This window comes from Haliaeetus albicilla, chromosome 30 (assembly GCF_947461875.1).
Source record: "Haliaeetus albicilla chromosome 30, bHalAlb1.1, whole genome shotgun sequence".
Lineage (NCBI taxonomy): Eukaryota > Metazoa > Chordata > Aves > Accipitriformes > Accipitridae > Haliaeetus > Haliaeetus albicilla.
In genome coordinates, this window is record NC_091512.1 from 699,975 (window position 1) to 725,051 (window position 25,077).

The 25,077-nt window shown below is 54.5% G+C and overlaps 1 pseudogene; it reads right to left on the bottom strand.

Annotated features, from left to right (window-relative positions):
- Positions 1 to 845: 845 nt before the first annotated feature.
- LOC138683011 (antigen WC1.1-like) lies at positions 846 to 25,077 on the bottom strand (annotated as a pseudogene).

Genomic DNA, 25,077 nt, shown 5'->3' on the forward strand with positions numbered 1-25,077 from the left:
CCAAGGCACCTTCCAGCCCGCAGCAGAGAAGCCTTTTGGGGAAGTGCCGGAGGGGTTTTGAGACCCACCAGCAGGACCAGGGAGGGCGGTTTGGGTTGCCAGGTCCTGCCCAGGTGTCAAACCCTTCTCCCCGCCTGGCTGCTACATAAGAAGTTTCTCTGCCCATGGGCGCTGGGGCAGGCGAAAGCCACAGCCAAGGGAGAGGGACCCTGGCTCAGCTCCCAGCAGTGCCTCTTTTAGGGGAGGGACACAAAATCTCCTCTGCCATGGAAATGTGCCCACGTGAGGATCCTGCCAGATGAGCCCTTCTCCAGGCCAGGGACTGGACCAAGGCTTCTGGCTGCAGCATACATCTCCTGGGGATCTTTTCTTCATCCCCCCAGCCCTCCAACAGTGCTGGGGGAAAGGTGCCCCCATCACCGTTGCTTCCCTCTCTTCTGTGCCTGCACACAAGTACTGCCCTGACACAAACCCAAACTGACATCCCTGGTGAAGCAGCAGGAGGGCAGGGGTGGGGGCTGGAGGAGAGCAGGAGGAGGGGGTCCCAGGGCTGCTGTGGGGCCTTACAGCCTCTGCTCAGGAAGAAGGCAGCTCAGTGCCTTGACAAGAGTGCTCAGGGTCTGCGAGGGCCCAAGGTAGCAGGAGCAGCCCATGGAGACTGGGGTCCTGGCAGAGCATGAGGAGAGGGAATCCCAGCCCTGTGTATCCCAGAAAGCAGCTCTGCACCTTGTGCTGGGGCAGTGGGGAGCAGAGATGCCTCCTAACCATGGTGGGAGGTAATCCATGGGCCATGTTCCCCCCTGGGGCTGGCTGGGATGTTCAGGGCACTGCGGCCAACTCAGGGCTCACTTCTGTGGGGCCACAGCCCAGGGCTTACCCTGGCACGGCAGCTCTGTCATGGCCTCTGCACTGTGGGACCAGCACGGCTCAGGCCCTGCCTGGGGTAAAGAGCAGCTGGGAAACCCTAGGGCGAGGAAATGGGTGCTCAAACTGAGGTGCATCACGGAACCTATCAGAGAGCCATTTTGACTAGAAACTGCCTGTGGCCAGCAGGATGGAAATGTCTCTGTCAGCAGGATTATTCCCCAGCGACCATGGGCTCTCGCAGCCCCACAGCCTGACCCCAAGCCTGCTGTCCCTGAGACATGCCCATTTCCCCACTTCCATGACTTTGTTCTCTGCTCCTCCTGACCAGCCTCAGGAAGATGCCCTGACACTTGGGCAGGCAAGCACCAGCTCTGGGTCAAAGCTGAACACAGCTGTTCTATTATGAACAAAGATGAGGCACAGCATAAAAATGGGAATAAAAATAGAGGAAACTCCAGGCGGTTTCTGTTGCCCGTGGGACAAGGGAGATGGTTCCCTGGTGCTCGCAGCTCTCCCAGCTCCACAGACCTCTTCTCCCTCCTGGCTGCACGCAGCTGCACAGCAGGGATGGGCTCTCATGGCCTTGGGCTCGGGGACTGTTGTGCACAGAGCTCCAGTGTCACAGCCATTGTGTCCTCAGGGGGATGTGCCAGAGACACCTCTTCAGCATCATCATAGCCCATGCTCCCCAGGGACAGGGGCCACGTGTCTCCTTCAGCTCCAGGGACCCCAGCACTTCTCCAGGAGTGCAAGCTGGTCCCTGCAAGCAGCAAGGCAGGACAATGCAGTTCGCCCCATGGGGTCTGTAGATCATCTTCCTCCCTGCTCGTCACCACATTCAGCTCCTTCTCCCACCCCTAGTCCCTCCAAGGAAAACGCCTGGGACAGGTTCCCCCTTCCCAGGAGGCTGGGGTCTCAGGACAGCAGTGACTTGGGTGGCACCATGGATGGCACCCCAGGAACCAGCAGTGCTAAATTTCCCTCTCACCTCTGGGTGCATCCCTGGGCTCTGCTCCCTCCTCAGGCTCCCTGGGCATTTCACTCTCTCCCTGCCCAGGGGCAACATCCTCCGCGGGATCAGAAACCTCCCTGGCATCATCATAACCATCTGCTGGGTCACCTCTGGGTGGGACAAGAACATCTGAAAAGAGAGGGGAGCTGGTGACAGTCAGAAGATACATCCTGCACAGCAGAGCGAAGATGTGCAGGGACACAGGGCTGAGACACGGGTATTGGCAGCACCACAGGAGACCCCCATGTCCTCCCCATCTCCAGCGGTGACACTGAGTGACACCTCTGTCCATCACATGTCTTCAGGGAGATCAACTCCTTCTTGCCTCTGTTACCTGGCACTGATCCCAGACCATCCTCCTCCTCGCTGACCCCAGGGTAGGACTGCAGCTGGGTCAGGGACTCCTCTAAATAGGAGCCTGGAGAGATGCACAGTGGGTATTATGAAGTGAGCCCCACTGACCTGGCTCGTGGTCAGTGCTGCTGGGGAAGGGGGACCCACAGAGCTGGGGCTGCATGGGGACAAGGGCTGGGAATTCACCCTGCCTCCCTGGGGCAAACTCTGTCTCAAAGGTGCTCGCAGAGCTGCCCTAGGACAGCCCTTTCCTTCACTCCACGCATGTCACATGAGGTGCAGGGGCAGGAGGAGAGGGGATGTCCAGCGGGACAGGCAAAGCTGGTTGGGAGAAAGCTCCCCTCCCAGGCCAGGACCTGGATGCTGTCCCCACAGACCACATGGCCCCAGCATCACAATGGGCTGGGGGCTTCAGGGAATCAGCCCTGCGTTGGGGCCAGGGGAAAGGGTCCTGCAGATAGATGTACGTCCAGGGAGGACCCACACCCACCTGAGCGACCAAACCTCGCCTGCTTCTCCCACACTGGGCTGTAACTGATCTCCTCGTACACAGCCTCAGGGAACATCTCCTGAGCACTCCTGGAGCCTGGGGACAGAGGTAGGGCTGGCACAAGGACAGGCAGATGGGCAATGGGATCACACTGCGCTCCTCAAACCTGTTCCTTGGGCCAACCCAGGACTGGCCCGACAGCACAGCCCCACTGCACTGTCCAGGCACAGCTGCCACATCCCCAGTGAGGGCAACATCGCTGTGGAGATTATCTGGGGCAGCGTCACCCTCGCATCATCCCATCAGAGACAATGCTCATGCCCCTCTGGCCCCAGGGTCATGCACCCCTTGTCTGACCCTGGAGCAGCTCCCATGTTTCCTCTCCACCTGGAGCTTTCCCCTGTCTGTCCCACGGGTGTAGAGTAGGGCCCCTGTCCTGCCAGGGGGTGGGCAGAGCTGGGCAGAAGGGACAGCCTGGGTGCCTGACACCACGGGACGGACCCTGCTACCCTGCACTCCTTCCATCATCTCCCTTGTCCCAGAGCACCCCCAGCACTACCTAGAGCACTGCCAGCCTTGGCCATCTCCTTTCTGCCCACATATCTCCCAGCCCCGCTCTGCCATTTCTGACATTTCTCTCCTCACCCCATCGCTACCTCCCCCCACCTCTGGGCTCTCTCCACCCCTTGCTGCTGGTGCCCCACGGCCAGGCAGTCAATGGGATGGTGCATGGGACAGGTGGCAGCACAGAGTCTCATCCCCCCAGCTCTGTCTGTGCCCCACACTGACACCCTGCAGCCCTTCCAGGAGATATCTATCTTCCCCTGGGACCACTGTGGAAAGACCAACCTCTGCGCCCAGCCCTGGTGCTTAGCGCTTGCCCAGCCAGGAGGGCCACGAGCAGGCAGAGAAGGGCCCCCAGGATGATGCAGATGATGATGGGCACTGAGAATCTCCCGCTGCCACTCAGACTGCCCTGGGGGGAATCTGTGTGGGCAAGAATATGGAAAGGCCAGCAGCAGGCCTGGGTGAGGGGGAAAAAGCACCATTCCTGACCCCCATCACAGAAGGCAGCAGGGGATGGAGGGCCCCAGGGATGAGCGATGGAGAAGCTGCTACCCTGATGAGTAAATTACAACCTTCCCTAGCCCCCTCACCACCAGACCAGTGCCTTCTCCTGGGAGTTTCACACGCCAACAAGGAGCCCCTTCCACCCAGCTGTGGGTCACAGTCTGGCCCTGGGGATACCCAGACCCGGGGGGAAGACAAGTTACCTGCTTGGGGTGGGGATGCTGCTGTCCTGGGTGTAGCTGCAGAGGAGAAAAAGGAGAGCTGGGCTGAGAGGGTGGGTATGTGGGTACCGGGGAGCCTCCTCCCCAACACACCGTGTGTGTGTCTGTGGATGTCCCTGACACATCCCACCCAAATTGCCTCTCCTATAGTGCTAGAAAGAGAGGCCGGGAAAGGGCTCAGTGCCTCTGCTCCGGGTGGCAGGCAGGATGGCACAGATAGCCCAAGGGATAACCTTGGGGCTGCAGGGCCCCTTGGGCAATGGACAGAACACATCCAGTTCCACCAAGGCTGCTCCCCACTTGGCACCAGACTCCTGCACTCCACAGGAATGTTCTTGCTCTTGGGAGGTCAGGGGCCATGGCAGGACCAAGGGGGCAAAAGGTCTTCCCCAGCTCCCTGCCAATACCTGAGCAAGGGGTCCTATCCCTGCCACTCACCTGAGCAGTTCACAGCAGCATCTTCCTTATGCCGGCAAGCACCACCATCCCCAGGCCGGGCCCAGCAGTCCTGCAGAGACGGCTCTGTCCCACGGCACTCCACCTGCTCCAGCCAGATGGGGCCCGTCCCCACCCCAAACGCAGCCTCATGCAGGGCAGACACCGCGGGGCCACAGCCCAGCTGCCTGCACGCCACCTCAGCATCCCGCATGTCCCAGGAGTCGTCGCACACCGTCCCCCAAGAGCCACGGTGCCAGACCTCCACTCTGCCCGAGCACGTGTCCTCACCTCCCACGGCACGAATCTTCTCCCTGTCTGGAGAAGGCAAAGACCTCCCATGGCACAGAGACAGCAGGCAGAGCCCTGCCAGACAAGAAGCATCCACAGAGGAGCAGCTCCCTACCTGTGCACCTCGTGGAGTTGGGGCACGGGGCCAGTGGGATCGAGGGCATTTCTGGGCGTCTCCCTGAAGAAGGAAACACTGTGGTGAAAGGGCTGGTTCGGGAGATTGTGCAGAAGAGAGCAGGACTGACCTCTGCTTGTGCCTCCCTCTGCCATCTCGATCACAGCAGCAACTGAACCCTGGTCATTCATGGGACACGCACAGGACTGTGAGGGGACCCCAACTGCTCGGCCCCAAAAGGTCCCAGTTTAACAGAGCAGCAGGAGCATGTCTATGGAGGGAAGGCTCTTCTGAACCCTGTCTGGTCTCTTCTGAGACCTCACCTGGAGATGCCTCTGCCTCCCCCAGGCGCTGCTGGCAACCTGGGTGGCAACTGCTGCTGGACGTGTGTGGCTGTGATCGCTTTTCTGCCACCAGCAGCAGAAGGGACTGACATGGAAAGGAAAAGCCCCTCCAAGCTCTTTTTCCGCATTTGGCTGTGCTCAACAGGGAGCAGGAGCTAGAGTGACACTGGGGTGCCCAGGTGGCTCAGAGTTACCATTGCAGGTGATGTGGATCTCTTCTCGTGGGTCTTCACATGACTGTGGGTTCCAGGGAGCAGAGGGACACTGCCAGAAGGAGCTGGTTTTCTCCCCACACCGCACCTTATCCAGCCATGTAGGGCCAGACACCCTTCCATAAGGCAGCTGCGTTTCCAGGGATCCTCCGTCCCCGCAGCCCAGCTCCTTGCATGCCAGCAACACCGTGTCGAGAGTCATCGAGTTGGAGCAAATGCTGCCCCATGTTCCGTTGTAGAAAACCTGCAGGCGCCCGGAGCAGCCATCACTGTTCTCCAGCCTCAGGGCCATGAACTCTGGGAGGAAAGGCACCAAGGGGGAACAGGCTGGTCTGGGGCAGCGGGAGCCAGGACACCTCTGCACCCCCCAGGCCCACAGCTGGGTAAGGCCATGGCCAGTACGTCCCCCTTGCACCCAAAGGTAGAGAGAAGCCCCTGATGGACAGACACCCCTGCCCTTCCTGCAAACCCTCGGGGATGGCTGAGCTCCCCAGGGACCCTCAGTGGGACTGAGGGTACCCGTGCATGGGTATCCACAGGACATGCTCGGACAGGAGCTCAGAGGCAGCCAGGGACAGCCTTGGCCATGCCCATCTCTCCTTGTGTCCTGGCCTCCATGGGAGCCAGGCTCCCACTACAGCTCCTGGCACAGACCTGAGCAGACGACTCCGGCATCCTCTTTGTGCCCGCAGTCGTGCTGCCCCCAGGGCCTGGCAGGGCAGTCCCAGAGAGCAGCTTCGGCCCCAGAGCAGTTCACGCCATCCAGCCAGATCTGCCCGGAGCCTTCCCCGAACTGAGCAGAGCCGGCTGCCTCCACTGCCCCTCCACAGCCCAGCTGGTGACAAATGACGGTGGCATCAGACAGGTCCCAGCCATCATCACAGACAGTCCCCCAGATGCCCTGGTAGTAGATCTCCACTCTCCCAGCACAGCGCCCGGTCCCATTCACCAGCCGGACCCTCCGGCTCCCTGTAGTGGGTAGAAACCCCAGTTGCTGTTAGGGGCCGGCTGCCCACCCACCCCATCACCTGGGGTGCCCGTGCAGCGCCGCTCACCCCAGCAAATGACTCCCACATCCTCTGCTACCCCTGCCGCCGGTGCACTCTCGAGCAGGGAGGTGTTGCAGAAGGCCAGGCTGGCCTCATGCCCTGTGCACCGGACCCCTCGCAGCCCCACGGGACCCGTCCCTCGCTCAGGCTTTGGGGGGTTGTAGGCTGTCCCTGCCTCTCCACACCGCAGCTGCCGGCACACCACACTGGCCTCCTGCACGTCCCACTGGTCATCCAGGACTCTGCCCCATGTCCCATGCTGGAAGATCTCCACTCGTCCATCGCACCGGCTCTCTCCACCCACCAGCCGCAGGGATGCAAAGCTGGCTGAGCCTGGGGAGAGCAGAGATGCCACAGCCATTGGTGGCACCAGGGAGCATGGCATCCTTCAGGGAGCAGTGGGAGGGGGGGATTTTCCGCCCAAACACAACAAGATTGAGCCTTTTGCTGACGGGAAGCGAGGGCAAAATCTGCTGCTGCTGGGGGCACCCAGGCACCTGCTTCCTGGGTGGTGGGATGAGGCTCTGCAGAGCTCTCTCTGGGGATGGGATGCAGTTGTCTGCAGCCAGAGGGATGGACCACAGCCCTGCAGCCCTGCTCTGGGCTTTTCCCACAGTAGGAGAATGGAGGAGCCCAGGCCTGGTGGTGGTGATGGGGCCTATGCCACTGCCCTGGGGGCAGATGCCTGCCTCCGTTCAGCCCTCAGCTCTCCCAAAGTATAGCGGTCACTCTGAGCAGGAAAAGCCCTCCAGATGGCTCCTGGGGAAGCCAGGGTTTCTCCAGGGAGAAATTCAGCCTTGCACTGCTGTGGGATCACTGCTTTGTGTGGCCACATGACACACAAAGGGCAAATGGAGTTATGCAGCATTTTTCCAGCACTCACCTGAGCAAATGACAGCAGCGTTGTTCCCATGGGAACATGGTGAGGCCCCCAGGGTGATCACTGGGCACTGTCCCAGATGGGCTTCTGTCCCATCACAGTGGAATGAGTCTCTCCAGACAGGGCCAGTCCCTCTCCCAAAATGCTCTCCTCCAGGAATGGACTCAGCAAACCCACAGTTGAGTTGACGACAGAGAACATGGGCATCCGAGAGATCCCAGCGGGAGGCACAGAGAGTCCCCCAGGTCCCTGACACCTGGACCTCTACCCTCCCTGCACACACTGTGCTGCCGTTCACCAGCTTGAATCCTGTGTATTCTGGGGACAGAGGAGGAGGAGAGAGGGTGGATTGGTGCTCATGTACCCTCAGTAGCTGGCGGAGAGGCCAGAGGGACAGCATGCCTTTCTTCTCCTTCTGCACTATTTTCATGCTGCAGACAATCCCATCATCCCTCCTGTCCTCACACCTGGCCCAGCACGGTCCTTGCTCTGTTCCCCAACCCCTGGCACAGCCCTGGTGTACAACACCCCTCCCTGAGTCCTTACGTGTGCAGGTGACAACAGCGCTGTTCGCGTGGGTGCAGGGCTGGTCCCTGGAGGACCCTCTGCGGCAGGAGATGAGGCGGGATTCATTGCCCACACACTGCAGCTCTCCATCCCAGATGGGACTGACCCCTTCTCCAAAGTGAGCTGGCCCACTGACAGGCAGGGCCACTCCACACTGCAACTCCCTGCAGACCACATCAGCAGCTTTGGGACCAAAGTGTGAATCACAGACAGTTTTCCACTGGTCCCTGTCATGGATCTCCACACGTCCTGAGCAGCGGCTCTTCCCTTCCACCAGCCGGACAAATTCTGGAAAAAACCCATAACAACTGGGAGTTCCCAGAGCCCTCTGGCAGTTAAATGCCCACGTCCCACATCACCTCCAAGCAAGCTGTGACCAAACTGCCCATTGCACATCCCAGAGGAAGTTGTTGGGGGGTTGTTGGTGACACAGGCACATCCAGACCCCCACGCACCCCATCTCTACAGCATCAGAGCACTTGAGGGTATGTGTCTGTCACAGACTCACAGCCACAGGTACTGCTTAGACAAAGTGCTCCCACACAAGGTCCCCCGCGTGGCCTGGCATGGTCCCCCCAGAACCACCGTAATGTGAGCAGTTTGATCCAGGAGAACTGGCCCAGATGATAATGACTGCTGCAGCCTGCTCAGCCCCTGCAGAGCTTGGGACCAGGCAGGACCATCCCCCTGATGCAACCAGAAGCACCCCTTGATCCCAGGGGTGTTCCTGGGGTGTTGGAAGGCTCCTTTTAGGTGGAAGATGTCAGAGAGAACAGAAATGGTGCAGCTGCCATCATGCCTGGTGCCTGTTCAGATCCCTCTGATGTCTGCTTGGGGGGCAGGGTGTTCTCAGACAGGGACACCGTGCTCTGCCTGAAGGTGTCCACAACCCAGATGGATGGCCGGACAGAAGGCGAGGATAATCCCACTGGGCCCATGCCAACTCTCAGAGACCAGCAGGCACAAATGAGGATCAGTAACTGCTGCCAAAGGCCCCATGTCATGGGGCAGTGTGGGGAACCATGGGCAGGCAGGAGGGCTTGGACAGTGGGTCACTACTGCATGCACAGGGTCATATCCCCACAGGACTACTCACAGCCTCAGGGACATCTCAGTACCAGCCTGGGCATGCAGTGGGTAGGCTCCCTCTGGGCCTTCCCCAAGGACTGGGGACATCAGCAATGACAGTCCCAGCCTGGCAATTAGGTCAGCATCACTGGGCCCTGCTCTGGTGTCCACTTGTTGCTCCCTGAGGGCACAGCCATGGTCCCTTCCCCGATCCCAGACCCAAAGGAGAGGAACAGGCTGTCCCCTTACCTGAACATGTCACTCCAGCATCCTCACTGTGAACACAGTCATGTTCACCCCATCCTCTATGTTTGCAGTCAGACAGGGCAGACTCGGTGCCATTACAGCCAACATCATCCATCCAAATGGGGCCAGATCCTGGCCCAAAGTGTCCATACTGAGGAGCTCCAACAGCAGACCCACAGCCCAGCTGCTTACAAACCACTGCCGCATCGTTCATGCTCCAGTAGTCACCACACACCGTCCCCCACTGGCCCTGTTGTTTCACCTCCACTCTCCCAGCACAGCGCCTGCCACCATCTGCCAGCCTCACCTCCACAGCACCTTCAAACACTGACACAGGACCAGTTAGAGCTGTGCCAAGCCCCAGTAGTGTGCGTCTGGGGGAACCCCTGCCCGGGTGGCATCAGAGGTGCCCCGGTGGGAGCCTTCTCCCCTCCAAGTCTGTCCCCTGGGCAGGGCAGGGGTCCCTTCTATCCTCATGGGTGCTGCAAGGCTGGGGGTCTGCAGTTCTGGCCCTGCTGGGTCATTTGTGGCCCCACAGCCTTTGGCACCTCCTTCTACCCCAACAGCCAGCTGCCACCTGCCCCTGGACCATGCCCACCTAGGGCACCTGCTCCTCCCCTGCCAGCACCCTGAGAAGAGACCTGCCCCACCAAGGTTCCCCCAAGCACACACTGATGCTTCTCCCCAAAGCCCCCAGCTCCCCCAGACCACAACCTGCCCTGCCCTCCTCCCAGCTTATCCTCTGCCTTCAGGCCTTTCTGTGTCCTCTGTGGAACAACACAATGATCCCACTGAGCCCTCCCACCCCATGACCCCTCCTTGTCCTTGGGCAGCAGCCCAGCCCTGCCCTGTGTAGGATCCCCCAGGAAGGTCACCTCTCTGCCAGCCTGTGGGAACAGATAGCCCACTTCCCTTGTCTCAACAGGCACAACCTGCCCCCACTCAGGCTGGAGCTCACCCAAGTGTTCAGCACCCGTCCCCGAGTCCTTACGTGTGCAGGTGACAACAGCGCTGTTCGCGTGGGTGCAGGGCTGCTCCCTGGAAGACCCTCTGTGGCAGGAGATGAGGCGGGATTCATTGCCCACACACTGCAGCTCTCCATCCCAGATGGGACTGACCCCTTCTCCAAAGTGAGCTGGCCCACTGACAGGCAGGGCCACGCCACACTGCAACTCCCTGCAGACCACGGCAGCATCTTTGGGACCAAAGTGTGAATCACAGACAGTTTTCCACTGGTCCCCATCATGGATCTCCACACGTCCTGAGCAGCGGCTCTTCCCTTCCACCAGCCGGACAAATTCTGGAAAAAACCCATAACAACTGGGAGTTCCCAGAGCCCTCTGGCAGTTAAATGCCCACGTCCCACATCACCTCCAAGCAAGCCATGACCAAACTGCCCATTGCACATCCCAGAGGAAGTTGTTGGGGGGTTGTTGGTGACACAGGCACATCCAGACCCCCACGCACCCCATCTCTACACCATCACAGCACTCGAGGGTATGTGTCTGTCACAGCACCAGGCACCACTCAGACAAACTGCTGCTGTACAGGGTGCCCTGCACTGCCTGGCATGGTCCCCCCAGCACTGCAGTAGTGTCCACAGTTTGGATCCAGGAGAACTGGCCCAGATGATAAAGACTGCTGCAGCCTGCTCAGCCCCTGCAGAGCTTGGGACCAGGCAGGACCATCACTTTGATGCAGCTAGAAATGCACCTTGCTCCCAGGGATGTTCTGGCATGCTGGGAGATTCCTGTTAGGTGAAGATGTCACAGAGCACAGAAATGGTGCAGCTGCTATCATGCCTGGTGCCTGTTCAGACCCCTCCAATGGCTGCTTGGAGGGGCTTTCCTCAGCCAGGGACATAGCGCTCTGCCTGGAGGTGCACAGGTCCCAAGCCAACAGCCAGGTAGAGAGGCAGGAGACTTGCCTGCCGCCCTGGCCTCACGCTGGCACCGACAGTAACAGCAGGCACAGATCAGAGCCAGTAAGTGCTGGCAAAGACCCTGTTTCATGGGGCAGCACGGGGAACCATGGGCAGGCAGGAGGGCTTGGGCAGTGGGGCAGTGCTGCCTGTGTGGGGCTGTGTCCCCACAGGACTATTCACAGCCCCAGGGATGTCTCAGTACCAGCCTGTGCATGCAGTGGTGCAGGAGGAAGCAGCCAGAGTCAAGCAGCTGCCAAGCTCCTAACCCTCGCAAATGCTGGTCCACACAGCCGAGCCCTGGGTGGGCAGAGGCAGTGAAGGGCTTTGTGGCCACCCTGCTCCATTCCCCAGGGCCCAGCACTCATCCTCTCTGAAAAGCCCATTTGATTCAGTTGAGGTAATCATGCCTGTGAAGGGGAATGACCCAGGAGGATCAGCCATCTCATGCCATTCCTCCAAAGCGTGGAGTGCTGAGCAAGTGCCCCCAGGTGTTTCCAGCACAGGGACCCTCAGCATTGTTGGCTGCAAACTGGCAGAATGGGTGGAGATCAATGAAGCCCAATGGACAGCCCAGGGCAGGGATGGAGGACTCATCTGCAGCCCAAGATACTGACTGAGGGTGACTGAGACTCTGGCAAGGACAGTTCACCTTGGGGTAGGCTCCCTCTGGGCCTTCCCCAAGGACTGGGGACATCAGCAATGACAGTCCCAGCCTGGCAGTTAGACCAGCATCACTGGGCCCTGCTCTGGTGTCCACTTGTTGCTCCCTGAGGGCACACCCATGGTCCCTTCCCCAATCCCAGACCCAAAGGTGAAGAACGTGCTGTCCACTTACCTGAACATGTCACTCCAGCATCGTGAATGTGTTCACAGTTATTTTCACCCCATCCTTTGTGTTCGCAGTCAGACAGGGCAGACTCGGTGCCATTACAGCCAACATCATCCATCCAAATGGGGCCAGATCCTGGCCCAAAGTGTCCATACTGAGGAGCTCCAACAGCAGACCCACAGCCCAGCTGCTTACAAACCACTGCCGCATCGTTCATGCTCCAGTAGTCACCACACACCGTCCCCCACTTGCTATTGTGTTTCACCTCCACTCTCCCAGCACAGCGCCTGCCGCCATTCACCAGCCTCACCTCTGCAGCCCCTTCAAACACCAGCAGGGGATGGGTCAGGAGAGTGCCAAACCTCAGCACTGCAGGTCTGGGGGAACCCCCAACCTGGGCCGATTCAAAGGCTAGGAGCCCTCTCCCCTCCAGGCTGTCCCTGGTGCAGTGCAGGGGTCCCTTCTATCCCCACGGGCTGCACAAGGCTGTGGGTGTCCAGTTCCAGCCCAGCTGGGTCACTCACCATCCCACTGCACAAGGCCTCCCACGGCAACAGCCACCTGCCCCCCCATCCACACTTCCACACACACTGCCCAGCGCTGCACTGAGAACCCGCTACTCCCCAGCCCAGCACCCCCTCAACAGCTCCATGTACGCAGGCCTGCAGCTTCCAGCACCAGCCTGTGCCTGCCCCAGCACCATCCAAACACACCCCCACCCCCAGGGAGCACTGAGATTATTCTGAGGATCCCCCAACCTGTGTCCCCTCCTCGCCCCTGGTGTCAGCCCAGTCCCTACACTGGACCAAGCTCCCCAGGAAGGATGCCTCTCTACTCTAGATGCCCCGGTCCCCTTCTCTCTGTGGGGTCCAAACCGCTCTCATGGGGTCAGGGGTCCCCTGGACCAAGGGGGCAGTGAGCAGCACACAATCCCTCTGAGGTACCCTAGAGCTCCGCAGTGCCCTGGGCATCTCTGGGTACTGCCATCACCAGCTAGGCCACCACCAGCTCCAGAGGTACAGTGCTGGGGAAGAGGGGATGCCAAAGGGGTACCCCAGGACAGGGTGTCTATGAATCCAGCCAGGCACAGGCTGCCCTGAACACTGGAGCCCTGGAAAAGGAGATATTCTCACCCACCGAGATGGGCACAGGGAAAGGCACAGGGTCCATGGACCTGAGCACCTTCTGCCCCTCATCTCAGTAGCACCTGCAAAGAAACCCCATTCCCAGGCAAATCCCAATGACCACACTGGTACCTGCTGGCCCTGGGCTGTGGAACAAAGGAGTCGGCACTTACCCCTGCACAGCTGTACCCAGAGGAGCAGCCACAGCATCTGAGGGGACAGGAGTCCCTCGGTGCCCATCCTGAGCCTCCTGCCCTGCCAGAACATCCCTGCTACGTTAAATTCCCTCCCACGGCTCCTGGGGACTCATGGGGACAATGACGACGGGAGGGCAATATATCTCTGCAGATGCCAGCCCAGCTACAGGAGGAGCCAATCGAAGCAGCAGCACCTTTTTAGACATTATCGGGAGCGATCTCCCCTCCGACACAGCCCAGCCCTCCAATGAACTTCTCCAGCACCATTCATGACCATATATGAGAGATGGCTCCGCTACAGGTGTCACGTCACTGTGCTGGAGGGCTGTCACAAGACAGGGCCAGTTGTGGGGGGGAAACAAGTTTTTCACCCCCTGAACCGTGCCGTGTGGACTAGGAGCACTGAGCATCTTTTATTCTGGGCACATCCAAGAGCCTCAGGTGTGAGTATCCAGCCACCTCTGTGCCATGGGAATCACAGGGCTGAGACTGCACCGGGGGCTGTGTCAGGAAGGGAAGGAAACAGCCCCTGCCCCTGCTGCAGACCCCGCTCTGCTGGGAGCAGCAGCTGGGAAAGGCCCTTAGCCCAGGCCAGAGCCCCATCCCAGCAGCGCTGGCTCACCCGTCCCTCCCTGGAGAGCTCCACGGAAGGTCGCTTCCAATGAGCTGAAGCTGGGACATGTCTCTGTCCCGGCAGCAGACATGCAGCCCAGAGGCTCAGACACATCCCTGACTCTCGGCATGTCACCAAGGGGCCGTTATTCCCTGCAGGAGAGTTGGGAGCTGCAGCCTGCAGGTGCACAAACCACAGCCCACGTGGCCTCGCAGCGCTCCCTGCGCTCTGGAGGAAGTCTGTGGTTTCCTCCTGGCACCGTGCCCAGGCACATCCCTGCGGTGCCCCCGACCCACCCCTACCCCGACTGCTCCAGCCAGGGCTGCAGGGGCTGCTCCTTCGGCCTCGCAGTGACAGGGCCAGGCGGATCCCGTCCCCTCTGATGCCCTTGTGACAGCACACGGCCACCCTGCACCGAGCCCCACAGCCTTGGGGTGCTATGGGTGACGTGAACACTGCCATCCTCCCATGGCCACCGCTGTGTGCTCATGATTTATACTGACAGTGACCTCACACCCCTCCTACTGCCACCACTGCGTGTGCCTGAGTTACAGTGCCACAACTGTGTGCGTGGTGTATGGACTTCTGCTAACGATGGTTCTTCCAAAAAGCCGTGTTTGGTCGTGGTCTGAATACTATTTTGGTGACACCGAAGCACCTACCCAAGCTACGTGCCAGCTCCTGGCCTATCAGCTCTCCAGGCACCAGTGACATCACAAGTTCATCCATACACAGCCATGTGCCTACTCCTAGCCTATCAGCTACTCAGCCACAGGTGACGTCATAGTATCTGCATCTGACATGGGCCTGTTCCTGGCCCATCAGCTCTTCAGACACCAATGACCTCAAAACAACCAACACAAACTAGGGGCCTGCTCCTGCCCTATCAGCTACTCAGGCAGCAGTGACAACAGCAGCACCTACACGTGCCATTGGCTTACTCCAGGCCTATGAGCTACTCAGGCATGAGTGACCTCCTAAGCACAGACACAAGCCATGGGCCAGCTCCTGCTCTATCAGCTACTCAGGCACCAGTGACCTCACACGTACGTGTACACCCATTTGCCAGGTACTTGCTGGTGCAGTACTCTGTCTCTGGTGACCTTACAAGAACCTATAAGGGCCATGCACTTGGTCCTGGCCTATCAGCTCTTCAGCCCAGAGTCACAACACAAGTACATACCCAAGCCACATGTCTCCCTCTTGCCTATCAGCTACTCAGGCACCAGTGAGCTGGCCACCAAATATCCACCTACTTGCTATCTGCTTGCCTGTGAGATGCAAAGGCACGAGTGACCTCACAAGCTCTGACACAAGCCACACCCCTACTCTTGGCCTATCAGCTACTCAGTAATGTTTCCCTGTCAGGTATCAGTAATCTCACAACCACTTACACAAGCCTTGTGCCAGCTCCCATCGTATGATCTATTCAGGCACCAATGACCTCACAAGCACATACCAGCCTATTTTCTGTGTGCTTGTCTGGTGGGGTGACCCCATGTGGCAGCCTCCACCCAGTCACTTGCTCACCAGTAGGATGGGGAAGGACAAAAGCGAGAAAAAAAATCTCATGAGTTGAGATAAAGACAGTTTAATAAGTGGATTACCTCTTCTACTTTGAAGAACGCCCAGCACTCCCCTAGTTCTATTGCTGACTATGACGTCATATGGTGTGGAATATCCCTTTGGTCCATTGGGGTCAGCTGTCCTGACTTTGTCCCCTCCCCGCCTCTTGCCACCCCCAGTCTCCTCGCTGTCGGGGCAAAGTGAGGAACAGAGAAGGCCTTGATGCTGTGCAAGCACTGCTCAGCAGTAGCTACAATGTCAGTGTGTTATCGGTCAACACTCTTTTGACCACCAAGGCAAAGCTCAGCACCATAGGGTCTGCTAACAAGAAAATTAACGCCATCCCAGCCAGACCCAGTACAATCTTCACACCTTATTCCCTCCCATTTACATCCTGCTCAGGTCCTACAGGATTCAATACATTTACATCCACCGTCACCACCCCCTTCCCCATCCTTTGACAGGACGTACACACAGCATACTGGATTTGGCTGGTGTGGCTCAGGTGGACCTGGACAAGTGCCAGCACGCTCCTGACCTCTCCCCTCTGTGTCAGACAGAGCTGTTTGAAACATTCAATCAGGTTGTCAACCTAAGGACAAGGAAATGTGTATAGCACCAGTCTGCACCCCACAGTGGTCTTACAGGTAGCTGTGAGATCCCCCACAACCCCATGGGGAAAGGGAGTTCCCCACTACCACCCTCCCTCTCTGCTTGGAACCTCAAAAGCCACTTTGCAGTTCCTGGGGTCACTGGCTAGCTCCTCTCATCCACATCATCTTTTTTGAGATCCTCTTTGGGTCTTTTCCATATTGTGCCCATGCACGTCTTCTTCTGAAGCTGGCATTTTGCCCTGCTTTTCCATGTTTGCAGATGGCGTTGCCTGTGCCTTGCAGCACCGAGGAAAGCTCAGAGTCTCCCCCAGCAACCCTGCATGGCCATCCTGTTGGGCTGGGCTGGGATGTGGGGGCCTCCTAGGCCAGTTCATGGGACTGGGCTCTTCTTTGTATGTTAACAGGACTTGCACTGAGGGCTCCTTGGTGACCTCCTAGGAGGGGGCCATAGCCCTCGGGCATGTCCCACCTTGTCTGTGTCCTCCCCACCCTCTTGAAGTTCCCCCCAACCCAGACATGTCTGGACTTCTTCTGCAGCCTGGTAAAGTGGGGGACCTCGACCCACCCTTGTACTTTTCTTTCTGTTCACAGGTAAACTCTAATTGTTCATTCCATTAGCTGTTATTAAAGGTTTTATCCATTTCATACCTATGTTATAATGGCTATATATATTTAATTTCTCTGGATTTATACATGTTTATATATATACAAATACATATACATATAAACGTATGCACGTATATATGTGTATAGAGGGGTAGATATATTTAAAATAGAGTATCTATTCATAAATACATTAAAAAATATTTATACATATTTGTACAGTCACTTATATATACATATATAAAACCAAAAATGTATATATTGTAGTACAGGTATATATTTTGATACCTGAGCACTTCCTTGTCCAAAGCAGGCAGGCAGCCAATCAGAGGACTGCATGAGAACATGTGGGTATGATGGTGTCAAAAAATGGCTGCCACCCAACCACAATGCAGTACAAAAACATGTGGGGAATGAGGCTGTCAACAGTGGCAGCCTCCCTGTACGTAATGATGGGGTGTTTCCTTTGCTGACACGCTTCTGGGTGCACCAGGAGGGGAGGCTCCTCTTGCCACCCAATCAAGGCATGCGGTGAGGTAAAAATGCCTCTTTTGAACCATGGTCAGATAACGGGTCGATGTGGTGTCAGAGCTTTGGTGCTTGCACCTGACGTAGGAATTTTTCCTGCCTGCGTGTGCTTCAAGACTGCACAACCCTCCCCCCCAAAAAACACTGTGGGACCCTGTCCTGACCCAATATCGGGGAGGGTTGTTAAATGATCCCGAGAGCGAGATTAAGACACAAACGAGGTCAAATGCTGTACAACTTTACAACTTTTATTTTCCTACACCAACCAATAACTGCGATAGAACAAAGTGAGGAAAAAAGGAAAAGAGGCAGACCTAAGCAAGAGAACAGAGAAGAGGTAGCAAGACTAATTACCACCACCACGAAGCCAGCAACGTCCCACTGAGTCGCTTCCGACGCTGGTGATGGGGGGTCGGGTTCCTCAGCTCACAGTCCAGTGCCTTCCCAGATGTTACCGTCCTTTTTGGTGTCCTCCAGAGTCCAGGTTTTTTTCACTCGCGCACCGGAGGGGAGTATGCAGTTCTTTTTTATTGTTCCAGTCCCCATGATTTCTCAGAAAAGTCCACCCATTTCTCCAAACTCATTATTCTGTGTGCCGCCCCCTGTTCTTCTATGGGCGCATGCCCAGGTGCTCCTGGTGGTTTCTCACCTTTACTTGTGGGCAGGCACAGCTCGGCAGTCGCGGATGCGGTGGCTTTCTTCGGGGACATCGTGTGCGTACCCCCCCTGCAGCAACAGGATGTCGAGGCAGCAGCGATGTCGTGTCAGCAAACCAACACAGTCTCTTACATCCACCCCGTGGCTCGACATTGCTGTCCTCGTGGTGGCGTAGAAAGTAAAGGTAGAGAGAGAGAGAAAGAGGGAAAAGGTGCATGCTACAACGATATAACCAAGTTAACAAATCTCCATAATAAAACAAAAATAAAAACCAAAGGTCTACATTATGCAACAATATACGTGATTAATGATATCATGACAATTTTCTTATAACATTTCTAAATAGGTTAAACAATATCTAATAACTAGCAACATCTATTTAACATCAACTCTTATTCTAAACTTAACCAACTCTTCAACATTAAAACACATTTAACAATTATCCAATAACTAACATCATCTACTTAACACACGATAACAATTGACTATTATAAATTCAACTGACTCTACAATACTAAGGCATAATCTCAGGGTTACAAAAAGTCAATAAAAAAAAACAAACACAATGGTTATTCGCATGGTGAACAGCTACAAGGACAAAAAAGAAGTATTAACAAGACAATTAAGATAACCGTTATTAATGCAAAGGCTATATAATAAATTGGGATCAACGCAAACACGTAGTCATACTCCGTCATTTTGCCGGCGTATGCTACAAAATGGTCTCAGTCCACGCGGTTTGCCGGTAGAGTCCGCATGCGCAGCGGGAAAGCTGTTCCTTATTTTGGGCCAAATTTAAACAAATAAACCATAACCTTATATAACAATGTTTAACCACTATTTTACCTAAACACATAATAAGAGAACAACAATGATAACAATGTCTACTAAAAGGTAGTCTTGTCCGGGCCTAAAGAGGGTGTTCCTGGTCTTTCGGAATGGGGAGGGGGAGAAGGTGGTTGTCCATACGAACAAGTACAATTACAAGATGGTTGACGCGGACCGTCACAAAACCAACACATGCATACAACAAGGAAAAACATAGCAAAGGCCAACAAAACAACCGCCACAAAATTCCAAAACCACCCGGGACACTTACAAGACCAAGACATACATATAGCGATAACTAACACAGTAACTGTCGCGAGGTTAACTATAAGGAAAATATACATTTTGACTAACTGCAGAGCTAAAATGGTGGTCTGACTAACCTGAGTGCGAGGGGTTGTTTATGCAGTTCCACGTCCCAGCACAGAGCGCATGCGCCTAAACAATTGATACAGTCGCGCGCTTTGATTGGCGAATGACACGAATCTGTTTTGCACCGTCAGGCGAAGCCACAGGTACAAATTGCATATTTGATACGACATGTTGGATTAATTGAATAAAACAAGGAATAGCACATGGCACAAACATCAAAGCGACAAATGCACATAGCAGATAAAACAAAAGCTGTTTTACCCATGGTGCTCCAGGTAACCAAGACCATAGATTGCCGTTCCATCCGTTCCATGTTTGGACGGGGACGTGGGCTAGTTTCCTGATATCTGTGGCTAGTTGAAGAACTACTTCACCTACATCGTCTATTTCCAAACAACAATTAGAAACATTTAATTTCCCACATACTCCTCCCTCTTCAGCTAGTAAATAATCCAAAACCATGCGGTGTTGAAGGATTGCAGTACGCATCTGTCGAGACTGTTGGGTTAAAAGGTCTATAGCATTAGCAGTTTTATTGGTAATAATTTCTAAAACTGCTTGCAGTCGAATTATGCAGTTCAAATTATAAATCGGTTCTCGTGCCCCTGATATTGGTTCACTGGGATTCCAAGTGGCAGGCCCATAATGTTCAGTTATTCTTTCAGGGGGCCACTCATTTTCCCCCCACCTTTGTGTTCCACCTATTTTAACGTCAACAGCTCTCTTGCTACGTGCAATCCTTTTGTTTCCCAGGTTATCATATAGTCTCACCCCTAATCGAGGACCACCCACCTCTGGAAGTAGGAAAAACAGAGGTCGGATAATCCCTATATAACAAATCCCTGACCCATTCGCCGGTAGTTGTTTGTAGGCAGTATGTCCACAAATCCAATAATGGCCCTTTCTGGCTTTGGCACTGTTGGCAAATGGCCCAGCTGCAGGCTTTGGGAATTGGAAATAAGTTGTGTTCTCATTCCCCAAAGGACTGTAAAACTCCGTTGGTCCGTTGCTGTTTGTCTGGCCGGTACAATACCAGGCACCAGTGTTGTTCTTCCACTCACAAGTTTGACGGTAAACATGGCTTTTAGACCATCGGAAAGAGAAGGTTTCATTTTTGTTTGACCAAAACCCTTTGAATGCTTTGCTGCGTCCGGCTTCATCAAGCCACATCTATATGTAAACCCCCATCTCTTTGTGAACTAATTGATGTGTGAGTGTCCTCTGACACCTGCTTTCTCCGACATTGACCCCTCCCTTCTGGGTGCGATTTAAACAATATCTACCCACAGTAGGAAATTGGATTGGCCATGTTTCGCCATCATCCCAGGTGGTACTGTCAGCTTCACTGTAATTGCTTACAAGTTGTGCTGGAGTGAGGGAGGTGGAGGTCCATGGCCGACTTGACAACCCTAAAGGTCCCCCACAAACCCAACAATGACTCAGATTAAAGGCTTGGCTTACAGCTTTTGCTAACAGGACAAATTCGTTGTCCTTAAAGGGATCATATGAGATAAAGGGAGGTGGGGGAATTGGCTTCCCTTCACCTTCATAGGTAAATCTCCAACATAACATAATTAGAAATAACATTGTGTCTGCTTCTCTTCTTCTGCAGGCACGTCTGTGGCACTTGCTTCTCCCTGAAAATGAAACAGAAACAAATTCGCTCCTCGGGTTAGAAAGAGGGGACAATCCATCTAGTATGAATCTTATGAATTTTTCCACAGGCATCTTTTGCTTTCCAGGTATATTTGTTAAGGGGTGTGTCCAACACCAGAGGCACGGTGCCCACTGTGGGAAGTTCGACCAGGACAGGTTGTCCTGGGAAATGAGATGGGTTGCTGGGGTGGTCAGGACCATGCGGGGCTGGCATGATTGTTGGAGCTTTTGGACAAAATGCAGTGATCTTTGGACATCCATTTACCCCCCAGCGACTATTCACGCTGGTCACTGCATCCCACACTCTCTCAGCCCATCCTGGCTTGTGCGGCTTGAGAAAGAGTTTTAGCAGACCATTTGTTCTTTCCACAATTCCATTTGCTTGTGGATAATACGGAGTATGGAACACCCACGAAATTCCCTCCTGGGCTGCCCATTCCTGGACTACTTTGGCTGTGAAATGTGAGCCATTATCTGATTGGATTGACTGTGGTTTGGGAAAAATTCCAAACCATTCTTTTAGAGCTTTTATTGTGCTTTCTCCTGTTGCCTTAGCACATGCTTTAGCTTGTACTAGTCCAGATACTATCTCTACACCTACCAGTATATAGTATTTTCCCTCTGACCTCCGAAAGGGACCGATATAATCGATCTGCCAAGCCTCCCATAGGCCTTTTCCTTTTCTCAAATGCAGGGGGTCACCCTCCAGCGGGTGTCTGTCCAAACGGATGCGGCACTGTTCGCAGGAGGACACACAAGTTTTACATTCTTCCCTGGTAACTGGCCACCCTCGGGCTTGTGCTTCACAATAGAGGTCTTCGACTCCTGAATGTTTCCGTTTTACCTGTAGCTATTCCAACAGGCGTTCCCAATTTTCCACTATCTGGGTGCTTTGTAGGAGAGCTAGCCGGGCTAGCTCATCCACTTTAGCATTCCATTGGCTCACCGGGGCATCATCTGGTTGGTGAGATGCTACCCATGCTACTGCAAATTTCCCTTGTCTGGCAATGGTGAGAATATCTTGCCACTTTTCCTTTTGCCATACAGGTATCCTGTTGACCTCCCACCCGTTTTGTTCCCAGAATGGAAGCCACTCAGTGCAGCCCTTAAACACAGCATAAGAATCAGTATAGATATAGACAGAAGAAGCAGACTGAGCCTCGTGCTGGAAGACGCTCCACACAGCAATTAGTTCTCCTACTTGTGCACTACCTATCCCTTCAGTAATGATCTGTTCCTTGGTATCTACTCGAAGTGCCACAGCTCGATATTTCCAAATCTTTCCCTCTCGCTTTGACGAGGCATCCGTGAACCAGACATTTTGCAATTGTCCAGAAAACGGAGGAGCTACTTCTATTACAGGCAAAAGCTCGGAGGAGTCTTTATCTGGGTTTACCTCGTCTTGTATATTTAACACTTTTGCGGCTCCTTCTGATACGGAGAAGATTTCACAGTAGTGTTCTATCTGTGCATACCACTTTCGCACAGAGGCTCTCTGGGCCACCCCGTCAGGGGGTGGCGTTCCTGCCAAAACTGCTTTGATCACTTTAAATGGACCTCTGAGCACTATAGATTGTTGCCGGATGGTCTGTTCGGCTTCTCTCAGAGCTAAACTAACTACAAATAGACCCTTTTCCCAAGTTGTGTACCTTTTTTCAGCATCTTTAAAGCTACGAGAATAAAACCCAATGGGCCGAAGAGGTCCCTCTGGACCCTTTTGCCACAAATGGATCGACAGTCCAGTCTTGGCAAATCCCCACTCAATTTGAACCGGATCTGTTGGGTGAATGGGACCAAGAGCCTGATAGGCATTTGTTTCAAATACCAACAACTGTAAAGCTTCGTCATGGACCTGAGTCCATTCCCTCTGCAACAAATCATACAGAGGTCTAGCAATAATTGAAAAGTCAGGAATGTGTTTTCTCCAAAACACAAGCAACCCTAGTGCATGCTGTAAGTCTTTCTTTGACTCTGGCATCTGGATCTGATCAAGAGAGGAAAGGGTATCCGGTGGGATACAAGTCATGCCTCCCTTCCACCAGATTCCTAAGAATTTTACCTCACTCGAAGGAGTCTGGATCTTCTCAGGTGGAATTGTCAACCCTATACTTTCCAAATGGGTGATGATGGCATTCTGGGTTTCTCTAACTTCTTCTATCTGCCTTCCTCCTATGAGCACATCATCTATATATTGATAGATCTTTACCTCTGCTTTTATGGGAATTGTTTCCAACTCTCGTGCTAGAGCATGGTGAGCCAGCGTGGGGGAGTGCTTGTATCCTTGGGGCAGTCGTGTAAAGGTGTACTGTTGTCCTTCCCAGGTGAAAGCAAAGCGATCCCGGTCCTCAGGTTGTAAAGGGACCATAAAAAACATATCCTTAACATCAATCGTTGCCATGACAGGGTGGGATTGTTCCTGAATGGCAGCAATCAATTCAGCAATGTTTGGCACAGCAGCTGTCAGTGGACCTGTGTTGGCATTGAGCCTCCTGTAATCTACTGTCAATCTCCATTTGCCATTTGGTTTTCGGACTGGCCATGCTGGGGAGTTGAAAGGGGAGTGAGTAGGAACTACAACCCCTTGTTTCTTTAAATCCTCCAGAACTGGCGTAATTCCTTCTCTTGCTCCTAGAGGCACTGGATAGGGTTTAACATTTGTCAGTTTGGAAGGGGGAAGGGTAGGTGCCGCTTGCAATAGACGCACCTCCATGCCGGATGTTTCGGCCAATTGCCTAATTTGAGGGACACCAAAAGACCATGAGTTTCCCTGGGTGTCACGCCACTGTCTACCCTTCAAAACATCTATACCTAAAAGGTTCATCTGGAAAGATCCTACGGCCACCATGGTGTTGACCGGATTTTCCTCCCCTGGCAACCATAGGCTTGCCGGAGTCATGGGCACAGATTGTGTTTTTCCAAAGGCATTTAAGACAATCAGATTTTTAGATGGGGCCGAAATCCCACATCGTTCTGCTTCAGTTCGCCTTAGCGCGGTAATTTGTGCCCCAGTATCAACTAAAAAGGTCACCGGTCTTTTCTTTGGTCCTACAGCAATAGTAATCAGTAAATCTCCTTTTGTATTGCAGGTGAGTTGTGTAACAAACATCCACCCTCCGTCTCCCCCCTCACCTTCAGGGAGCGGAGGATCTAGTTTCCCGCCACCTTCTCCTCTTTAGTTAATTTGTTCTCAGGGTTTATCAAGGGTGGGGCACTAGGTGTTGGTTTGGAAACAGCCTTTTGCCCTGACCAATTCTGCACAAGCTCTTCCAACCTTTGGGTCGAGAGCCCATCCATCAAGTCCCGGGGAACGCCTTTCTGATGCCCTAGTTGCCACAGTCCCTGTCGACTTAGGGGCCTCTGTCTTCCAGGGGCTAATAGCCGCCCAATAAGTCGCCGTCAGATCTTGTTTTCAGTTCTTTGAGAAGGTCCACTAACAGGGCCGAATATTCTCCCAAAGTCAGTCAACTCCTGAGCTACCTCTCCCCATGTCCACACTTTTCTCCCTGGCCGCCGAAGGTCAGGGGACATCCTCCCCTCCAGAGTGGACGTAGTCCTTTCTCCATTGAGGGTGTTTAGAATTGTCCCTCGTAGTTGGATCCCAATTGGTCTCAGAGATATACTCATCCTCTCTGGTCCACAGGCAGCATCATCGGGGAGCCCTGATGGGGCTTGAGCTCCTGGTCATACATCATCTGGATACATGCCACCTTTTGCACACTTTCCACTAACTGATCCACCCTACCGGTTATGGCAAGGGGATCTCCCCTTTCCATGGGGTTCAGCCCTCCAGCCCAATACGCAGCTCTCTGAGTCAGTGACCATGGGGCCCGGTAATCGCCAGTTGTTAGAAACACACCAGGACCCCAATATCCTTCTGCTTCTTTCTCTGACAACAAGATTCCATCTCCTCCCATCAAAGACACTCTCCACACGTACTCTCTCTCAGATTCCTTTGCCATCCTTGAAAAATCTTTCCTCAATTTTGCTAATTCAGTTGCTGTATATGGGGCTTCTTTAGTGATAACCTGAGGACAATCATCGCTACTGTCCTCATATATATACTCTGTTTTAATCACTGGACACACATGGGGGGGGACTCTCTACGGTCTCCTTTGCCCTTTGCAAATCCCTCTGAGCATAGATTTGCTGTGTCTTTTTCTCTGCAGGTGGCATTTCTACCTCCGCCTCTCTCTCCAACTCTCTCATCATTTGCTTCTTCAATTCTTTCGTTAAAACCTTAACAAGGTTCCTTTCCTCCTCCAGCAACTGTTTACTTTCTTGCAATTGTTCCTGCAGACTTCTGATCATATCACTCTGACCAGACTTCTGCTTCCTCTCTTCCAT